The 15,438-nt window shown below is 38.6% G+C and overlaps 1 long non-coding RNA gene and 1 pseudogene across 2 annotated transcripts; both read left to right on the plus strand.

Moving 5' to 3' along the window:
* The first annotated feature begins 2,386 nt into the window (after nt 1–2,386).
* On the plus strand, nt 2,387–4,860 carry LOC143712053 (nicotinamide/nicotinic acid mononucleotide adenylyltransferase 1-like; annotated as a pseudogene). Its single transcript, XR_013194982.1, has 3 exons — nt 2,387–3,198; nt 3,343–3,525; nt 4,715–4,860. The product of XR_013194982.1 is annotated as a nicotinamide/nicotinic acid mononucleotide adenylyltransferase 1-like (transcript).
* A 336-nt stretch (nt 4,861–5,196) lies between these two features.
* Nucleotides 5,197–14,856, plus strand: LOC143711286 (uncharacterized). Its single transcript, XR_013194802.1, has 7 exons — nt 5,197–5,956; nt 6,069–6,461; nt 6,691–6,888; nt 6,996–7,065; nt 12,166–13,430; nt 13,536–13,590; nt 13,895–14,856. It is a non-coding gene; the product is annotated as an uncharacterized LOC143711286 (long non-coding RNA).
* Nucleotides 14,857–15,438: the final 582 nt, after the last annotated feature.

Raw genomic sequence — 15,438 nt, forward strand, 5'->3', positions numbered from 1 at the left:
CTGGCCTCCAAGAGATGACTTCCTGTGGTATCTCTTCGATGATGTGCTCGAAATCATTCAAGCACCACAGCCTGTGACATCCCGCCACATGGAAATACAGAGGGATGTGTGGATGCGACTCTCCCTGTCACTGATATGATGCTCTGTTTTTTGTTTTTCAGAGCATGACCAATGTTTTCCATTAAATCTCCTATTTGAATAATTGCCCTCCCCCAGTTGTATAAAGTTTAAAACAAGCAAATCAGAAACAGAGAAACAGTGTGTCCATACCACCCTGTCACAGTGAACCACTCCGTCACATCAGTTACCACCCCGTCACGGGGTAATGTTGTTAAAAATGTTTGTAAAATAAATTAAATTTTACATAAATTAATGTTTAATAATGTTCGTGTTGTGTGAACTAATAAAATTAATGAAACTTTATTTTAATTTTTTTAAGTGTATTTGTTTTTTCAGTACAAACAATGAGGCCATTGAAATGTCGAATTCATATTTCAAGATAAAAAAACTAAGAATACAAAAAATTGATTACATTTCAGACATTCTATTGATGGTGTACATAAAAGGGACATTTTACTATTAGGAAAACATTATATTTAAAAAATAAATTTCTTGTTTTACAACTCTACTGGCACACATTTTGTCCGTGACGGGGTGGTACAAGAAAGACTCCCTTGCCTTAATAAAAAGCATAATATTACTAAGGATTTTGTGCCTGAGGTGGGAAAATATGTTTTTTTGGAAGATTAATATATCCTTAAAGTTGTAAGTAAAAAAAAAAAAAGTTAGTTCTTAATGAAAATTGGGAAAATCGCAACGTGGAAATGGCACCCGTTTCGTAGAATGACTCAAATGCCAAATCAACAATGTCTTTCATGCCTGCATTTACAAGAATGTCCAGGAACATAGTAAAACAGATTAAACAGATATGAATAAACACTCTGTAAGTTTTAGCATTTCTATACTTCCATAGTATATAGTATACATATACCGTCTGTTTTCGAAGCTAATGAATCAAATAGAAATTTGATATACCAAATGTTTGTCATAATTTATCAGAGAGTAAATGCACTTCCTGAATTCAGTGGTGGTTCCCTTTTCACATTCAACAGTTCTAATGTGATAGTAGCTTTTCAGAAACCCTTTTCCTACATACTTTCCATTGTTGTGATAATTGTAACCCTTTTGCTTCCATATTATTCTATCAAATTGATTTATCTAACTGTAAACTCTTGTATAGGAACACATCACCACCTTCGATGTAATGGTGGTTCAGTGGAAATTAATTTGTTGTAGTTTTTAACATAATCTAGAATTTCTTCACCTGTGGATGTCAATATACAACAAAGAAAAAAGCTAAAATGAAAAAAGACACATGTAATGTAATATAATAAAATAATTATAATATGTATAATATAACATAATATGATATAATAATAGATATAAACAGTAGCCTACAAGTTTGTATGTTAAGAGTATCTCCGATACTCTAACACGATTAAATAACAGCAAGGACCTACACAACGAATTTAGCAAGGTGACAAAACAAATGATGGGCTGGCAGTGTGTTATATCTTTTTTTTTACAGTCTATGGTTATAGTTAAAGATGACAGTTTCAGACATTTCATAATGCATTGTGTAGTAGCCTAGTGATTGGGCAATTCAAGAACAAACATTTGTGATTGGTTTGCAACCATACATTTGCAATCATATGATCTAAAATGGGGTAACACTTTATTTCGATAGTCTCTATTCTCCTAACACTTGGGAATAAGATCTCTCTAGTGTCCCTCTTAGACAATATACTTTGGAATGGAATAAAGATCTCCAATGTTTAGCCTGCAGCGCAGTAGTAACCAGACAGACTCCAGACAACGCCTTTGAGTATGCTTTAATCACAGAGAGAATCCCACCAGCAAAAAGATTACAACAGTTTAAAGAATAGGTGCATAGGCAAAGGTAACATGATTCAATTACATTATTTTTTTCTTAATTTTGGTTCTTCATATATGCATCTCAGCAAACCCCTCCTGTTACTTGGCAAAAGCTAGTTTGGATGTCTGAGGTCATAAGGTTATATATTCAGACAGCTGTCTAGTTCTCGGTTCCTCTTTCATTATTACAACACATTACTTGGCCCAAATGCTGGGACATTTTTTTTTGTCCTTTACATATTTATCCAAGTCCACATTTACTTTATTTTATCAATTTTATGAGCACATGCATTATTACAGCTTTCTTTAATATCTCTGAACAGTCTATTTAAATTTGCATCAACAATGGACAGCAAAAGAGCGAAAAATCGTAGCCAATCAGGTCCGTCAAATCAAAATTCAAATCATTCTCCACTAGGCTACTCCATATTTCTTTCGGTTGGTGCCCAAACACACACGCACACACTAAACTAAAGGAAGCACAGCTGGTTCTTTCAAATGTACCCGTCTAACAAAAGGAGGAGAATGCATAGACAGTAAAGAAATGAGAATGTAGGCTACAGAAGATACACCCGGAAGACAAAATATCGTATGGAGGAAATTGGTGTGGACTATCTTCAGCATCCAGTGCTCGACAGTGAAAGCGATCCAGTTGCATTTCAGAATTAGGTTCCGGTTTATTAGGTGAAGTCACGAAACTGCTCAGCTGCATCCAAAGCAGAATTATCCTTGCACAACTGCATAGCAAGAAGAGTAGGCCTATCTTCTTTTTCTTCCCTATTCAAAAGTAAGCATTTTGTAGCGCGTATTTAATGCATTGATTATATTGATTTGCCTCTGCAGAACGCAAATAGGCTACACAAAATAGACACTGTTAAAAGGAAGCTATTTACTCATAATAATATCAACACCTTCAACAGTTCTGCTTCACCCAAAAAATACGGGATTTGCACAAAGTTTTTAACTACCTACTACGGTGCAACATTCCACGCGTGACGTCACAATACTTGCGCTTGCGCTACAGTCTACAGAGCGAGTCAGGGACTATAGTGCTTCAGTAAAACAACTTCACCGACCTTTACCAGCAGATACATAATCAATAAATGTAGCAGATCCAATAGGGTCCTTTCACCATCGGTGCTCGGGCCCTAATGACAGCACAAAAGACCAAAGTAGTGCTGCTGGCATGCGGGTCCTTCAACCCCATCACAGACATGCACCTGCGAATGTTTGAACTGGCTCAAGATTACCTCGAAGACACTGGTAAACTTTTAATAAAACATGTATATATGTAAATACATTTTTAAAAGTTTTTTTTTATTATACATATCTTTTCACTTTTTTTTTTTAGATCAACACATAGGCCTACCTAGGCCTACATATTTTTGTATTTCTTTGTTGACTCAGGAAGATACACAGTGGTGAAAGGAATAATCTCTCCAGTTGGAGATGGGTATAAATGAATGGTCTGATTGAAGACTGTCATCGGTTAGAGATGGCTAGACTGGCCACGAAGAACTCTGAGTGGATCACTGTGGATGACTGGGAGATTCAGCAGCCGGTGTGGGTGGAGACAGCCAAAGTACTTCGGTGGGAATCATGTCTTAAAATCATGTGCTTTCAGTGAAAGTTTCATTTTGGTTGACGTTAAAGATAATGGCACAACCTTTCTGTTTTGCACCTATTGTAGGGCTTTTTAACATTGCATGACTTCCATGTCACAACTGATAATGTCATCTTGTGTGGTTGGACCGGACGTCATATTTGATGTTCTACTATGTCAAAATGATCAAAGTTTTATGCAAAATTGACGTCAAATCAAATCCTTCTTTCTTTCTTTTTTCACCATCATGCAGAACTCATTTCCAGCTGCAACAACAACAGTAATAATGGGTACACAATGAGGTGTGGGAAGAGGAGACAGCTGGAGCAAAATACAAGCATCTGTCAGATCGGTTTTCTTTAAACGCAAAAGCAGGTATGGAAATTAATCCACAGCAATCCTTCATAGGATAAATGTTCCTACTTCTCAGTGCAATAATGCTGTTAAAATGGTGTTTATAATGTCACTCATTCACAATACCTGACAACAGACAATAAAATTAACGGCTGATGTGCCCTCGGGACAGTAGAGAAATTGTACAGCGAGTTATATTTGTGTTTAGTTGATAAACTCCAAAACAACATACTTTTTATACATATATTTAAAATATTTTATATGTAAAAATATAAATATAAAATATATATTAAAATTGTAAAAATATAAAATGTAATTGAAATATACACTACTGTTCAAAAGTTTGGGGTCTGTACAGTAAAACAGTAATGTTGTGTAATGATAATGCAATTTAACATATCTGTTTATATTTTCAGCTTGATTATTTTCATTGAAAACAGTTGTGCTGCTTAATATTTTTGTGCAGATCATGCTGTTTTTTTCTCCCAGTATTCTTTGATGAATAGAAATCAAAATAATTGCATTTATTTTAAATGGAAATATTTTGCAACATTATGACTTTTTCTATTATATCACTTTTGATTGATTTAGTGTATCCTTGTTGAATAAAAGTTTTAATTTCTTTAAAAAAAAAATTGTGACCCCAAACATAATTAACATATAGTGTTGGCTTGTCCATGTGGCTTTGGATAGGAGCAAGTATTTCAATTAAATCATAACTTTTATAACAAGATGATTTTATAACCGTGATTAAACCAGTCAAAATAACTAATATGTGTATTTTCGTAACAAAAAAAAAGAATATAATATATATATATATATACACCGTAAGAACATCCATGTGATTCAAGAATGGGCGACCAATGATATCTCAGCCACTCATGTGCGCTGTGCGTTACGCAAAGGACATAGTGTACGCTACCTTGTGCCCTGACCCTGTGGTGGGCTATATTCAAATCACAGTTTTGTATAATCACAATCATATATAATGAGGGCGAGCTGAAGAATGCTGATGACATCCTCGCCTCTCTTCAGAGATACACCAGTGCCAACTGTAGTTGTACACAGAATATAAGAAGGTAAACATTTGTATGAGTTGTCAATACAAAATATAACCTAGGATATGAGGTCACCCCAAAATTCAAGATATCTGACCCAAAATGGTAACTGCAAATGCACATTTCGCACAAATAGTCTGTACTTAGCATGTACATTCAGTTTATACACTCAATATGTACAGACAGTCACACAGTTTGACAGCTACATCTGAAATTTTCATGTTCTATTTGATCTGACCGTATCAGGTTCAAAACAGACACCATGAGAGAGGTGTGTCTGGAGATGTACGTCAATGGTGACCTTTATTGCGGTGACAGTTGCTGGGTACCAGATGAGGAAGATGTTCAGCTGGAATTTCAGATCACAGATGCCATCTACGACCTTATCGGTAGCTGTAAATCGGAAGAGTTATATGTGCAGCTGGAGGCTGATACACATGACGCCATCTCAGTCAGTTACTGCACTTTAGAGGGGAAAGATGTACACCTGGACGTTGACATGAACGACACAATCTCAATCTGTGAAAAAAAAAAAAGTGCAGCTGGAGGCTAACAACAATGATGTCATCTCAGTGTTGGCATCACTGGTGTCTGAAGATCTGACCGATCCAGCAGGGCCTTCAACAGAAGTGGCAGGGACTTTCTTCCAAAAGCTTTTTGGTATCTCAGCTTGACCTAAGGCGGACCCGATTGTTTCAGAGCCGCTGTGTGTCCCAGATGCAAGTGCCAATATCGGGCCAATATCTCAAACGGGTCTTTTTGTTCCTGAGCAATCAAGTGTCCCAGTTCTAAGCAGTTCTGAGTCGGAACCTGTGTCCTAAGAAAATCTGAAGGTTGATGTCAATGCCATTGATGCCATTTCAGAGTTAAAGAGCCCTATGCTGATTTCTGAAGATCTAACTGACCCAGTAAGGGCCTTCAACAGAAGTGGCAGGGAGCAGCAGTGCGATCGATCAGGGTGGCATGGATGCTTCTCTTGAAACCTCTGAGGAGAACAGCCCGATAGGTGAATGTCAACAAAGCATAATTCGTATATATAATAAGTTGGACAAATTATTCATGTTTAATCTGTGGTTGGAGTTTCTAATAACACGTCATTTTTTTTCTTTTTTTTTCAGAAATGCCCAAAGTGAGGAAGAAGAACAAGTTTAGTGCATTCTTCCAAAAGCTTTTTGGTATCTCAGCACGGCCTAAGACGGACCCGACTGTTTTAGAACCGCTGTGTGTCACAGATGCAAGTGCTCTCGAGCCAATGTCTCAAATGGATCTTTTTGTTCCTGAGCAATCAAGTGTCCCAGTTCCAAGCAGTTCTGAGCCGGAACCTGTGTCCTCTGAAGATCCGAAGGTTGATGTCAAGGATGCTATTTCAGAGTTAAAGAGCCCTATGCTGATTTCTGAAGATCTGACTGACCCAGCAGGGCCTTAAACAGAAGTGGCAGGGAGCAGCAGTGGGATTAATCAGGGTGGCATGGATTCTTCTCCTGAAACCTCTGAGGAGAACAGCCCAATAGGTGAATGTCAACACAGCATAATTCGTATATATAATAACCAATTATTCATGTTTAATCTGTGATTGGAGTTGGAGAACAGCCCAATAGGTGAATGTCAACAAAGTATTTGAGCTGCAATATCATAATTATATCCAAAAAGAAATGTCTTACAAGTTGGACTAATTATTCATGTTTAATCTGTGGTTGGAGATATTTTTAAATAACATATTTGTTTTTCGTATTTTTTCAGAAAAAAACAAAGTGAGGAAGAAGAACAAAATTATTGCATTCTTCCAAAAGCTTGTTGGGATCTCAGATGCGAACACTCCTTAGCCTACATCTGAAATGGATCTGGTAGTTCCTGAGCAATAAAGTGTCCCAATACACTGCCCCAGACACCTGCCACTGAGGTCTGAACCAATGTCTTCATAGGAAATAAGTCTACAATGTAAGTCCATTATAATACTGGAGTATGTACAGGAATCAAACAATTATATTTTCATTGTAAATCCTCTTTAGTGAAAGACTAATCTAGGCAGTTGTGTTCTTGTGCAGAGAGACAACACGTGGAGCTAAACTGAAGGAGATGAATCTGCAGCAGTCAGGTGGTACAAGTCTGAGCTCTGTAAGTTGTTTACGTTCATTTTTATTGTAATGTTTTGTGACAAGGTAATTTAATGCCGTCTCTTATTAGGCTTTGCAGAATCTGCTCTGGCTGTAAGCGTTCATGTGTTTTAAAGGAGCCGTGGCTAGGGAGGGTGGGAACTCATACTTTCAAAGCTAGCTTGCTAGCCTCTCTGAAATTTCCTACCCTAACTTTAAACCTTACACAGGCTTCCTAGAGCATCTGACGTCTCAGTGCCAGAATTGTTGAGCAGTGAAAACAGCTACAGATAAATCAGCTCAAAATGCTAGTGGGAAATGTTGGTATCGTCACATTTTTAAATTTCAGTACTGACTTGGTACCGAAGTCGGTAGTTTTTGACAACTTGCCAACATACAATAGTTATAGATTTTGTTAGTTTATTATTTATTTATTTATTTTGTTTCTGTAAAACATAAAACAAATTTATGTGAACTTTCAGAAAAAAATTGTTACATTTATATAGCGCTTTTCTCTGCACTCAAAGCGCTTTACATGTAGAATGGAGGAATCCCCTAAACCACCACCAATGGATGATGCGACGGCAGGTTTACTATGCCAGAACGTCCACCACACCATGCCCGGATTAACATAGTTTTGTGCCCTAGGGTGACCACAGTTTAAGTGCCCCCCTCCTCACACTTAATGTGTGAACAATTGAAATTCAGTATTTCTATGAAGACAATAGATGTACATGAACTTACAGCTTAAGTAAAGGCTCACCACAAATACTGTAGGGAATTCAATAAATCCGTGACAAGAATAGCGCGCGTAGACGTCTGTGGGATGGAGACAAATCACAACCTATGTGCGTCTGAGCAATGAGCGATCTATCGACTATTGTTAGTCGTTACCTAGCAGCGAATGCAAACAAAATGAAAGTGAAACGAAAATTCGCAACTCATATAGGCCTATGATTAGGGCCGTGGAGCAGCAGCAGCGCCCCGAACTACTGACAGTAAAATAAAGCCCAGAACTTGCCAGTCGCGGGCCGATCTCGCTCACGATCCAGTTAAGAAATCAATTGAATTCGCCTCAGAATTTTAACATCATTCATCACTATGAGATCCAGCGAGAAACATTCCGATTCCGCGCAGAGTTCTGTTATAAACCATAGATATCAGATCAAACAGCGCTGACGTAGAAACCAGGAGAAACACTTCGCTGCATATGTTAGCTTCAGGGCCTGTGCTAGTTAACATTACTTCTGCTCCTGCCGCCGGTTTCTGAATAAAAAAGCTTGCGATTGCGGGTACATTATGAATAGTGGCAATGTGCCGTGATTGTTTTTCTTTTTTAAGTTTTCTCTTAGCGCAACCGCTTAACTGACGCCTGTCCATTTTGAATTAGTCTGATTGACTAATTGGGCGGCAGTGTGTCACTGTGGAATGGACCAAGATCGGGGGAGGGGTAGGGGGGCACTTACCAAATCGCAATTATATTTCTTTATTTTTAAATGCATAAATATGTATGTATTAAATATATATGTATCAAATATATAACTATATAATGAATACATATACATTTATAAAATATGACAAATATAAGGTATAGTATTTGTTTTAATGATTTGGTGCCCCCCATTGGCCCCCCACTCGCCCAGTCTCACATATGGATAATCCGGCCCTGCACCACACACCAGCTTATTGGTGGAGAGGAGACAGAGTGATGAAGCCAATCAGTGTGTATATATATATATATATATATATATATATATATATATACATATATATATATATATGGGGAATGGGGATGATTAGGAGACCATGATGATGGACAGAGGTCAATTGGCAAATTTGTCCAGGATGCCGGGGTTAGACCTCTACTCTTTTTGAAGTGCATTCAATTTTTAATGACCGCACAGAGTCATGACATCCGTTTAACGTCTAATCCGGACGGTGCTTGTTACAGTATAGTATCCCTATCACTATACCTAGTTTTCCCAGGAGGTCTCCCATCCAGGTACTGACCAGGTTCAACTCTGCTTAGCTTCAGTGGGCAACCAGTTTGTGATAGCTGAATCTGAATCTACATAGCCTTGTTGTGTCTCAATTCATATAATCAGCTTATTATTTATAGAACTGTTGCCAGCAGCCATATCACCCAGTAGCCCAAGACTGGTTGCCCACTGACGCTAAGCAGGGTTGAGCCTGCGCGGTACCTGGATGGGAGAGCTCCTGGGAAAACCAGGTTGCTGCTGGAGGAGGTGTTATTGAGGCCAGTAGGGGGCGCTGCTCACCCTGTGGTCTGTGTGTAACACCCCAGTATGATCAAAAAGCACCGTCCTTCGGATGAGACGTTAAATTGCCAAATTTGCCCATTTGCCTCTGTCCATCATGGCCTCCTAAACATCCCCATATATATACTCATTGGCTTCATCACTCTGTCCCCTCTCCACCAATAAGTTGGTGTGTGGTGGGCGTTCTGGCGTAGTATGGCTAGGAGTGTCGAAATTAATCGTTTCTACGATGCATCGCGATGCAGACGAGGGCGATTCGGTTCAGTAATAGACCATAACCGATTATAATGTACTGAGGCTTTTCTGATGTTTTTTTCTGATTTGTCACGTACGTGCTTTGTCGCGGTAGCATACAATGGCAACGGGAGGCGAGACGTGAGTGCGAGTACTTAAAAATGCTCCAACTACTTTAAAAGCCTACATCTGGGCACATTTCGGCTTTTATGAACAACCTGGTAAGCACGACCTGGAGAAGACACACACTGTGTGTAAATCGTGTCACGCACAAATATAATATATACAGGGGGTAATACCACTAACTTGAGAAACCACATCAGCCATTTTCACCCCGAGCTGTTAATGCTTGGAAGAGTCTGACTGCTTGTATTGACAAAATTGTATACATGTGAAGTAAAATTGAAAATTGAGGATGCAGTGCATCGTGATAGATCGTGATATCGAATTGAACTGAATCGATGACATGATAATCGTAATCGAACCGAACCATGAGACCAGTGTAGGTTCACAGCCCTAAGTGTGGCTGCCGTCGGTGGTGGTTCCCCCCGGAGAAGATTCCTCCTTCCATGTGGAAAGCGATTTGAGTACCCAGAAAAGTGCTACTGTATATAAATGTAACTAATTATTAATTTTATACAATAATAAAAATATCACATTTTGCAATCGTGCTGATATTCGAGAAAATAGCATTCTTGCTGTTCTGATATTGCTTAACTGAATTATGTTATAAACAAAAAATAGAAGAACTCATGCAAGGGCAATTCATATCTTTCATTTTGGGGATATTTTTATACATTTTGGCTGCATTTCTGACCTTGCATGATACTATTTTACATCAATGCTAGACTAGCTTGCTTGTTGTAAAGCTTAAAGAAGGACTGGCTGTATTGAGATGTTTTAATAGTGGTTTAATTTCATATAGGTGACAAACAGTGCCGTAGTTTAGGACAAACACGATCGTTTCCTGGCTTGTCACATTGCATGTTCAGGAGACGTGGATGCTGCTCAGCTGTGGGAGGGGCTTATGTGGTCTCGCAGAATTATTAAGAATAAGTCATCGGGTACACACTAAGAATTGAAAATTCATGCCACTGCCACAGGCCAACTGTAAAAATAAACTACAACATAAAATGAAAAAAAAAAAAAAAGTCTTTCAAAAAGGACACTTATCTAGTCAGAGGCAAGGCCAAGTGCTTGAGCACCACTTGAGGTCTATCTCTGCACGTGCCTGCTGTGATTTAACCTCAGTTCTAACAAATCAAATGGATTATCTATTTTGGCGAAGAAAACAAAGCATCAAATAGAAATTTGGAGTGACAACTTCCACACAGCACGGCCTCAGGCATCGTTTGTCTGGTGTCTGCGTCTGCGCTGTTCTGCAAGTTCATAGCAATCCTATCAATCCTATTATGATGGTCTTTTATGTTGGTGAGACATGATGACTCTTGAGTCACAGGGTTTCAGCTCGATAAGAGACAGGATTGTTAAAGTTTACAAGCTATCGCACTGCTAAAGTTGCCTAAATATAAGTTGCACTGTAAAGAGTGGGAGAGTGACCAACTCTCAAAACGTGAATTACACCTGTGGGAGATGACTCGAAGGCTCTTTGTAAATATAATTGTATTGTAATAATTGGACCATACTATTCCTGTCCAGCATTACTATCTTTTAAACTGTCCAGACTGTACTCTGGTATACTCGTCCTTGAGGGCTGCTATACTTGATCAGTTTTGACTGTGGGCAAAGTTCTGCATTATGTTCTACAATGAAAGACTGTAGTTTCAGTGTTTCCGCTCACTTCATTCTGCCGTGGCGGGCCACCACACCAAAAATCATCCTGACACGGCTGCAGCTTCTCAGTGAGGTCCGATATTGTGCATACTAATTGTCTTATAAGCCCCACTAAAGGCATAAAATGATTGTAAAGCACCATAAAGTTTCCACACTATATTCCAAGACTTCTGAAGTCATTCAATAGCATAATGTGAGGTAAAAATTTATATTTAAGTCGTTAAGTTAAAGTTAATGGAAACTCATCTCTCCTCAGTCATTCTCCATTCAGCATTCAAACAGCGTGTTGCGTTCGGTTACGACGACAGTAACACGATGGCACTCTCTTCAAGATCAATGTTCCCATTTTTATACTTTATTTGTAGATAAAGGTCTATGGTTTGCATAAAATTACTTTATCTTGCTGGAGTTTATTGCACTTTCTAAATCATATTCCTTTCTTCCGGGTGTCTGTTAGATTACAGCACTGGAGTAGAGAGCACTATAAATTGTTCTTCATGCGCACTGTAACTGAGATTTAAAACTGTTAAAAGAAAAGGATCAATAAACTGTTGCATAGATAGAATACACTAAGCATAAATGGATATAATCTCTTCGCTTTGAACTTTTCAATGTGAAGCGCTGCACGCTGTAACTTCGCGTTACTTCAAGTGCATCATTCTGTGCACAGGATGCGCATAATCGCTTTGCCGCTCTTATAGTTTACGTGCACAAGCGTAGTGACGTACTTTCGCTGTCACCAGAAGTTGGCTTATCTGTTTCCGGTTTACTTGCGCCTCGCCCAAAATGTCTGTTTTTTTACTCGATGTCTCCAGGATCTTCTGAAAATAAGCGTCAGTGATGTTCATCGCATTGTTGATGCCTGGTCCCCTGCTCCGACAAGCAAGAGGGACAGGGGCTTTAAACTCTACATATAGAGTTATCTGCACAACTACGAGGGTAAGTATTTTAATCTAATGTGGTGTGTCGGCAGATAGCGGCTAAGCCAGTTTGCGACGTGTTCATTTTTAATGTAACTTTAGTATAGAAGCTTGTTTTTTCTTAGTTTTAAAGCAGACTGTTTGTTAATTTTTGTGATAATTGTCATAACAATTGTATTAACTTGCTCTCCTCTCAGTTTCTAATAAAGATCAGGGCACAGGTGAAGTCACTGTCAGGGCATTGTGCTACAGGTCCATGAGGAAAGCAGAGAAACCTCACAGTTTGAGTGTATGGTGAAGCTAGAATCGATAAGACAGCAGTTACAGGCTTGTTACTTTAATAGCCCGGTGTTCCTGGGAATTTAGCAACGGTAATTCATGTTTATTATAAATCTTAAATGAGTAGGTAATGAAAAGAGTGGCTAAAATTAGCAGGTGAGTTTACCTTGCTGGTCCCCATTTGGGTTACTTTATGCGTTTGTGTTCATGTTATAAGCTTGTTACTTATTATAACCCGGTGTTCCTGATGTTCCTGGGGACTCGGCTAAGGTTATTCATGTTTAATGTAACTCAAATCTAATGAAAACAGTTATTGTAGGCTGGTAAGTTTCCCTAGCTGGTCCCCTCCCCTTCCCTAGCTGGTTTCAACTCAGTCATTCGTTTAAGATGCAATCTTGTGTTATAAGTATTAGGCTATAATGTTTCAAATAAACAATTTGAGATTTTGATCTAATGCAGTTGTCATGTTATACAACGTAATCTAATCCAAACTAATTTGGTCTGTTTATATAGAATAGTAAAAAAAAAAAAAGATTATGTCCTAAACAAATGATTAAACAGTGAATTAGCTTTATAAATAAGTATTTATGCTTATGCATTATGCAACCACTGCGATGCTGTGCTGTTCCAGTCAGCACATTACTCTGAACTGAATTTGCCAGTTGTGCCTCCTGTGCTAAGCTGTACTGAAGGGGAACAGCAGTGGCACAAGCCCAGAACTTTGGTAAGTTTGCACTATAATTATAGACCTGTCGGCTATATTTTCTAACTACTTTTAACTGTATCCTGAATAACTTGATAGGGTATAAAGCCAGGCCCTGTGGAAAAGATGGCTGTGCTGTCTGCAAACCAAAGTGTAGAGCAACCACCGAGGGTGAAAGGTAAAGGCTGAATATTGTAGATTTATTACAATATGTTGCATGTTTGAAATAAAATACCTCTGGATATACCACTTCCCACTCATGAAAGTTTTATGTTCTAAACAGTATCACACTCTACAAAGCCCTGACTGGAGATTTGCGTGATCTATCCGTCCTTCAGGTGAGTAGGGATATAACAACAGCAAATTTCACTGTACAGAATGATATATCAACCAAAATCTGTATACCAATATTTCATGATTTTCTTTTTCCTCCCCTTTTACAAACAAATATTCTGCTTCAAAGAAAAAAAAAGAAATTGAATTGAAATCAATAGGATAATGTTCTCATAAGGGTCCTTCATTATGAACCATCCATTACTGTGGATATAAATTACAGGGAAAGCTACTGGTATGATACATGTGGTTATATTTTATTACTATTATATTTAGTGTATTGCTAATCAATATATTGTTACCTCCCAGGTGACAGAGGTTTATAAAGATTTCTCTAAAGCTGAGGCACCGATGATCTGCAGCTTGAGCATCAGCTGTGAAATTCCCCTGGTCGACTCGCTTCAAGCCGGTAGTCTCTTGTCCTTCCAACAACCTGCAATAGCAAAGCGAAACCTGTCCTTCCACGCTGCCCCACCACAACCATGAGTGCCTCTTCAGAATTACTGCCTACAGCCATCCAGTTGTATGTTTGTCTGCAGTGAACCACAACAGCTACACCATAAGAGTCTGGAGGTCACCTGGGACATGGCACACCAATATGAATGTGCTACTAGAGACCAAAGTTCATGTAATGAATGGCATCAGCTAAGCATGCATAGACTGACTGAAATTAGAAGATCTGCCAGGTTCGAGAGAAGACTGAAGAAGGTCTGGCTTACCGGATACTGCAAGGGCCTGTCAGACGGTGGCTATGAAGAGAGGGCTCGAATTAGAGGTAGATGCTATCTGGGAATATTGTCAAATAAAAAGGGTCAACCACTACCCCTGTGGTTTGATCATGCACCCTGACGCTCCTTGGCTAGGGGCGTCTCCAGACGGGATATCCTTTGACCCTTCAGAGCCATGTCCGTTTGGGCTGATTGAGATGAAATGCCCGAATGTTAAAAGCTATGTTGACTGCCCAATTCTGAAAATGGAGTCAGGCAAATTTGGAGCAAAAAAAAAAAAACATGTTTATTACTGGCAAGTACAGGGGCAGATGCTAATTACGGGAATGGATTGGTATGATTTTGTAGTTTCAGCCGAGGAAGACATACTCATCCAAAGAGTTTACAGAGACAGTGATGTTTTGGATGCAATCAGAGAAAAAGTGGACAGGTTTTATTACTATGTCTACATACAGAAATGTCTAATGCTTCAAGAGTAGGTGTTAGTAGTGTTTCCAATTAAATGTTGTATTGACTGTGTTACCATTAAATGTGAAAATTCAAGATGTTTTTATGATTAATCACACAAAAGTATTTTAACACTGAGCACCCCAAGAAAAAGACCATTCATTTATTGCCATTGTATTTAGAGAAGGCAGACGTCTCTGGCACTACAACTGCCTCTTTGACAACTGTAAACTGCAAATTATTACATGACCATGCCTGTGATTTTTAGGTGTTTTTTATTGTGTTGCACCTTCAAGTTCTCACAATTTATAAAAAATATTTACTAATTATATCAGAGACAATTCTGATAATTTAACCACAAAGTGATAATTTTATTCTTATGAATACTGTGTGTTGAACACAAAAATAGTTAATATCGACCTCTTTAGAAGAAGATATGGCTACAGTATCTCACTTCATAATCTCCAATTCTTGACCAGAGGTCCATTTTGGTAGTTTGAGAGGAGACAAGCGACTGTGAAGATTTGGTTTATACTCCCTGCAATGGAGAGGGATAGTGGTATCAAACAGTTTATTCTCTTTTACTCGTCTGATTAACCTTTCAATGTGCAGACTCAAACGGGCAATGGACTGCGTCTTCAGAACATCCACCTCTGACATTTGGGCCCTCTTGGAGAG

The sequence above is a fragment of the Siphateles boraxobius genome, unplaced genomic scaffold (genome assembly GCF_051911475.1).
Source record: "Siphateles boraxobius isolate OS27281-9 unplaced genomic scaffold, OSU_SipBor_1 5, whole genome shotgun sequence".
NCBI classification, from domain to species: Eukaryota; Metazoa; Chordata; class Actinopteri; order Cypriniformes; family Leuciscidae; genus Siphateles; species Siphateles boraxobius.